Genomic DNA, 7,539 nt, shown 5'->3' with positions numbered 1-7,539 from the left:
TTATGGTGCAGTGGAACGATGCTGTTTTCATCATTTAATGAAGTAGTTGGAGCGTGAAGATGTCTACTCAGCCAGACTTGGGTTTGCGGATGCTAAGCAAAGTTTGGTGGAGTACCAGAGCCACCAACTTCTAGAGACAAATATCAGAGAAAGTTACTGATACTAAGTTGTAAATTAATGAACTTATGGAAACAGGCAAATATGCAAATTATACAATACAATGGGCAACATGTGGGTTTTTTTAATGGTTATTCATAAAATGAATTTCTGAAGTGCAACGCAAGGATAGTTAGACAGTTAGAACAATTAGCCAGTGGAACAACCTGCCTCCAGAAGTTGTGAAAGCCCCACCACTGGAAGTTTTTAAGAAGAGATTGGACAACTATTTGTCTGAAATGGTATTGGGTTTCCTGCCTGAGCAGGAGGTTGGACTAGAAGACTTCCAAGGTCCCTTCCAATTCTTCTATTCTATTCTATTCTATTCTATTCTATTCTATTCTATTCTATTCTATTCTATTCTATTCTATTCTATTCTCCTCAAACACTATAAAGTAGCATTTTCAAAAAGCCAATCTTGGTAAATTCCCTCCAACCTATGACTTGGGTTCATGTTATCATAAAATTATATGGAGACCACAGTATTTTTTTTAATTGTAAAGACAATTTTCTAGCATATATTATGACTGGAAAAGTGTTTTTTGAAATGTCTTCTGGAACTGCAAAAACCAGAGAAACAACTGAATAAGGTTTTGAGAAGATGCTTCCTTCCCCTTTCTAACATTATCAAAATAAAATTGCACAGTATAAAAAAAAATAGGGCCCTGATTCATACTATACAGAAGCCTTTGGATTCCGTTTCTTATGACCAAGCATTTGGAATATCTGAAGGCAAACTTTTATTTTATTGTTTGAACAGTAAATATACTAATATGGCCTGACTTCTTCCATTATAACTCTATGCTTATTATTTCAATCTAAGAAGTTATTCTTGTCCCAGTTAGTCTCTCAGGAATTGATCTGATAGGTTTACCTGGTCCATAGTAAAGTGTTGAAGACATTTGCAGGATCATACCAATATACTGAATATTGCTACCTAAACTGGAGCACGTAACAGTCAAGAGGCCAGCCAGAATAATCTAAGATGGAGAAGGCTACTGTACATCTTTCTCCTCCCTGTCAGAAAAAAATACTACCATAAAGACTTACAAGCTCAGAATTTGTTCACCCTTCATCACAACTCCTTGATGTGAACAGATGTGATGAAATGTGTACCTAGAGAAGGGAGGGGCAATTCCAGCAACAGTAGCATGGTTTCCCAAGAGGAAACAGCTGATTCAAAAAATGAACCCAAATTAAGAGTTCCAAAGAGGATAGGGAAGATGGAAGAGATTCAGGGTAGCCACAGCCTAGAATCTCTTAGGATATGTCTATTAGGTTTGTTAGACGTTTACAGCTTTAGTCTGAGAAAGATTCTGGCCATTAGATGTAAGCAAATAAAGAATTAGACTCGATTGAATTTCACTGTGTCAGCTTTCAGCTTGAGCTTGATACCATCTCATTCTGCCAAGTGATAGGGCCACCCTATTCAAGTGATCTTAAGTGCTTGAAACCGTCACAGTAACTTTCTAAATCACTATTTCCTGAAGCCATCTTTTCAGAAGTCTGCTTACTGGTCTGCTTCCTCTTTTAGAGAAATGAAGCAATCTATGTAAACACATATGCATATTACAAATGCTGAAATCCCAGACCAACTTGTATATACATTTCATACATGTCAGTTTGCTCCATTTAGGCAATTGGCGTGAGAAGTTATGGTTAAAAATGAGTATTATGAAATAGTGGAGGTTTTCACTCTTTTTGTTGTTCAGTGCATGAAGGTAGTATATTGATGTATTAGAACCTCAGCTGTTGCCCAAACTACCCACAGAGTTTTCTAAATACTGAGAACACCAGAAAGAAACACGTCAAAGGAAATGTCTGGATGCAATGCAAAAAAAGTTATCTGTCAAAGTGAGTTTCTGACAGCAGAGACATTTTTATCAGGTCCCTCTCCTGTGGAATTGAATACTTGGACTGGACCATCAAACATGACACTATTCCCCCCCTTCCCAAAAAGGATTGTAAGCTGTTTAGGACATTAATCTTAGTAGGATAAAATCTCCTTCAAGTTTAATTTGACTACTACGGTTGTTACTTGGACATGTCTGTGTCATTTGCCTGGCAACAAAACAGCAATGTTCTTTCTGCCTTTGACTCCTGAGTTTCCCCCCCCACTTTTCTATCTAGATTATTGTTCTGGGATTTCCTAATAGTCTAATAAAGAAGTCTAACAAGGGTGAGATAACAAAGTCCATGCTTCCTCAGCTGTTCAGATCAGCCAGGCTTGTCTAGATCAGCAGTTCTCAACCTATGGGTCGCGACCCCATTTGGGGTCGATCAACCATTTCACGGGGGTCGCCAAGCAAGGCTGTCCGCCATTTTTTCCCCCCTTTTCCGGCGGGTGCCTTACCTCCCTTGAGCTGGGCCAGCTGGTGGTCGGCCTGCTCCGTCTCTGCCGCTTGCCAGCTACGCCTCGGCCGGCGCAGGGGGCGGAACCACGCATGCGCGGCACTCCTGGGCAGGGAAAGTCCTCAACTTACGACCGGTTGGGTAGTCCTCGACTTACGACCGGTTTACAGGAACTGCATGCTGGCCAAATCAGGAGCTGAATGCTGGCCAACCCCCCAGCGCCGTAATTTTTCCAACTCTTGGTGACCAGATCTACTACGGTAATTCTACGGTAACTCTCGGTTAAAGTAACATCACCAACTCCGTGGTCCCATCTTTCGTCCCTCTGGTACTCAAGTACAGGATGGAATCGGTGTTTTCGGTGGAAGGTGACTTTGGGCCAGTCACACTCAGCCCAACCCACCACAAAGGTGGTTGCTGTGGGTTAAATAGGAGGAGAAAGTCACACTGAATATGTTCACCATCTTGAGTTACTTGTAAAAATAATAAAAGTGGGATACAAATAAATATTTAAATGAGCAAACCTTGAATATATATGCTATGCTAAGCACCCTATGGAAACTAAGCTACCACTGTTTATGTATAATAATACTAAAATTAGAAGCTACTCCAAAATCTGTATATCCACGAATAAAAGATCAAAGGATCATCTTTAAAAACACCTGTTATTCCAAGTAAGCTTGCTAAGTAAGTGCCAGAACAAGAAACAGTTGAAGAGCAGATCTCTGATGAATGGATACTGTGACTATTACATTTCCTTATTTATTTCTGTGGGAATATAAATACAATGGGACTTGAGAGTAACTATACATGATTAGACACAGTAGGACAGGAAAGTAATAGAGATAAGGTTACTTGCAAATACATTCTTCTCAGTTTCAAGCCAATTCACCTGTACACAAATATGCATAATTATTACAGTCTGACATCTGGAAGTAGATGTCCTTCATTAGACAGCAAAGACAACATACTAGATCTGGTATTTATCTCAAGGCAGTGACAATATGATCTGGAGTGAGGAGATATTTTATTTTATTATTTTTTACTTCAAACATTGCTATAGCCACCCAGCTTAAAATGAAACTTTGGCAGCTTACAAACTAACAGTAAAAACAATATATGCAGCTGAAACAAAAGCAATAAAACCGAATCATTCCCTGCTGGTTCTTGAGTTCTCTGGTGTGTGCTTCTCTGCAGGGAGACAATGCTAATTTGAATGGTCCCTGCTCTAAGAGATCCTGGAGTTGTGGTAGATGGTATAAATGGGACTTTGGTTGCCACTTGGAATAAGTGGATGACTTTGGCCTTTTGGTGGATTGTGCCTATGCAGACTCTTGTGGATCCAGCAGCGGCCCACCTAACAGATGCCTAAAATGCCACTGGAGACAAAGAGTGTACCCACAATGGAGAAATGGACTGTGAAGAGAACTTGCATAAGTGTCTAAACTGACTTGGATTAGGGAGGCAAAAATAACTACTTTTATAAAAGAGTGGAACCCCTTTATGGACCTTTTTCTGGAAATTGAGAAAAATGAACATGGTTTCTGGATTTATTGTTTAATAGGGTTTGAATATGAGAACACGGGAACCATGCTATGTAATTTTGAAGAAGAAAAGCAATTTCATGTACTTTTATAACTGCTGTAAAGAAGATCAGAAATCACTTTTTAAGTTTCTTTTTTCTTTCTCTTTGCTCTTTATATTCATCATCTACATCTTTTTTGTTCCTCCTTCTATATTGCTTTATCTTTTGACTCTATAATAAAAATTATAGAGTTAAAACACACACACACAAAGACAAAGGTAGTGAAATATGGTTGTTTTTCTGCCCATATTGTGTCTATAGAAGGCCCATCAATGGCCCTGTTTAGGAGAGCATGGTCTCTCCTAGGTAACATTTGTTCAGCATTGTATTAGTCTAGTCATTTGTTGAAAAGTTGTTTAGACTCTTTCAGAGTTGGAATCTAGCTGTACAGGTCCTGTGGAGTTGCCTAAGGCACAGTCTTGCCCAGTTAGATGAGAGGAGTTCAAACCTGTTGGCCCTGATGAAGTGGACATCCTTGGAACTACAAATTTAGCCTCCTGTATTTGAGATCCTTATCCCTTCTGACTGACCGTTCCCCTGGGAGATGGCAGGTAGTTGGGTCCAGGCAATGGGGAATGCTTCTTGTGAGAGGGGGTGTTACCCCTTACTTCAAAATGGTTTACACCTCCACCAAGGTGGGTCTATTATTGGACCCAGGATATCTTGTCAAAACTAGATCCAGTCACCAAACCTCCTATTCTTGGAACAGAGTTGAGAAGGTAGTTGGCTTACAGCTCCAGACACCCCTGGAAAAAAACATTATCTGGATCACTTCCAGTCAGGATCCAGGCCTTGCCATGGTACTAAAACAGCAAATATTGCATTTGTGATTATTTTTGACAGGCTTGGGATGGAGATAATGTGTTCATCCTGTCATTCTTTGATCTCTCAGTGACCAATACTGTTCACGGTATTTTTCTGGACTGGCTCAGGGGATTAGGAGAGGGAGGTACTGAATTACATTGTTTCTCCTTTCTTCAGGGCCGGTTCTAGTCAGAGATTCCTGCTTTGTGGGTCCCTCAGGGCTCTACTCACTCCTTGCTTCTATTTACCATCTATAAAGCCACTGGGGAAAGTTCTGTAAACTATCAACCCTAAATGTGATATCAATACACTGATGGCACTCTATTTTACATCTCTGACCAAGCATTCTTTCCCAGTGTCTCTCATAGAAAAAGAGAGTTGTTCTACAAACCACACATAGGATGTTGCCTCAGTAGAGCAAATGGTTTTTCCATCTGATCTGATATTTGTACTCTCTGATGGGCATCGGCTTTCCATAGCCTCAAGCAGAGATGTCCTTTAATTGGAAAGGCCATAGAAATGCGTAGAATGTGCACTAAGATAGATAGATGAATGGCTCTCTTTGACAAGATCCAGGGCTTAAAGCAGAAAAAAATAGATGGTCAAGCTGATATGGCCTAAATCATGACATAGAAGTCATACGAGAGAAAAGAGAGCCAAACCTCATATATTAATGCTGATGTGTAGCTTAATAGGTATAATGAAAAAGGAAAGCAAAGTTGACAATTATGATAAAGAGGATCGATTGCACATTTTAATTATAGCTGTCTTTGAATCTATTACTAAGATCATCCATGACTCATTCTTAATATTTACTTTCTTTCCAAGTGCTTTTGAAACTAACTTATGTAATAGTGTTTTGTGGTGTCCCTAGCCCATTAGTCTTTGCTTTAGTTGCCAGCAAGATTAGTTAATACCTGTCTCCCTGCCATTTCACATGTAATGCAATATAGAATATATGTTTTATCCCACTGAGCTGGCATTTTCACCTCATATTCATGGCTGCATTGGTTCCGCTTCCCTTGTGGAACAAAGTTGCATGCCTCTTAGAGCTCTACAACACCATCACTGGAAAAGACATTAATCTTCTAACAACAAGTTTTGCATTTGACAGATCTGATTCGCTCATGAGCTTTTTAGGCTAGGAATATATAAGTTTAACTAGACAACCAAGTATGTTGATTTCAATCATTCTTGTCATGCAAGCCATGAGATAGTGTCTGTTTTAAACAACTGAATAAACAAATGGCCTTCATATAGGAAAACAGACTTGTTGTAAAGGTACTTCAGCCAAATATTTAGCAAATATGAGGGCACGTGCAATAAGTGCTGATAATTTGTATGGTTTCCTTAGAGAGACACAATATATGTTTGAATGATATAACAAATTGAAGATGAAGACCATTAATTCAGTATCACTTTATAAGCATTCAGAGAATCTGTCTCACTTCTACTGGCTTCTCAGTAGAATCATATAAGTTTTTGACAGATCAATTGAGTTAATTATTCTAAATTAAGTTCTTGTATGCATTTCAGTATTGGAGTATTTAAGGAATGGCTAATGCCATTTGGAAAAACAAACCTTGCAAATAAAGAACCATCATTACTCCTGTGAAGGTAAATTTTGTCTCCCTAATGTAGTCTTTTTTGAAGACAAGAATGATCATGAATGGTTGGGTTTTTTTAAAAAAAATCCTTGGCCATTGACCTAGCGCAGCTGCAGTGGAATAAAAAGATAAGGACTCTCCTGGATCAACAATTAGTTTAAAAACTGGAACCAGAGAGTTTTTCCACATTTGGATGTACCTTTTAGCTTTCTTTTCAAATCGGTGACTATTTTGAACACATTTTGTACAAATATGCAGACTAGGTCATATGTTACTCATCAGTTACCCATCAAGTTGCTTATCTGATTGATTGTTGTCTCCAGGGGGGTGGAGGATTGATTTTATTGTTTGTACATTGGGTTTTTATTTTTTGTAAGCCACCCAGAGTCACTGACAGTGAGTAAGCAGCCATATAAATTAGCTTTAATAAATAAATAAACTAGTGAAGGACAAACATTTCCCAGTTTTTAATTTAATTAATTAATTGTATATTAATTATATATTGATAAATTTACTTTCATTTATTTATTAAATTTATATTCATATTTCACTGAGAGCAAAGGATTGGTGTCTTGTCTTCTCCTATCTGGAGCTAGGACACTTCAGAATTAGTGCAGAACAGACAAAATTCATGCTATGGGTGACAACTGAAAGATCGATTCTCATTGCTGCTTTACTGGAAAGTTACTGAGATTTTTTTAAAAAATTCCTCATCTGACATCTCATTTCTCCTCTGAAAGCAGCTGGGCAAAACAGCCAGGCCCTTCTCAAGAAATCTGTGCTGTTCTACTCTTAAGTCATTGAAGCCAAGAAGATGGAATTTATTCTACTTTTGTGGAAAACATTCAAGAGCATTCTTTTATAAGGCTTGTCATGCTTGCTTTCAAGTTTTTCCCAGATTGTCTGCATATCCAGCCACTGCAGCTTCCCAATGGTCTCACCAGGAATGTTCTTTATGGATGCTCAGTTGCATGAGCAGACAATCTGGGAAAGCCCTCAAAGAACTTGTGATGAGCCTTCAAGACGAGCTAGCTG

The sequence above is a fragment of the Protobothrops mucrosquamatus genome, unplaced genomic scaffold, assembly GCF_001527695.2.
Source record: "Protobothrops mucrosquamatus isolate PMUCROS unplaced genomic scaffold, P.Mucros_1.0 scaffold585, whole genome shotgun sequence".
NCBI classification, from domain to species: Eukaryota; Metazoa; Chordata; class Lepidosauria; order Squamata; family Viperidae; genus Protobothrops; species Protobothrops mucrosquamatus.
Note: the sequence above shows the minus strand (reverse complement) of the source record.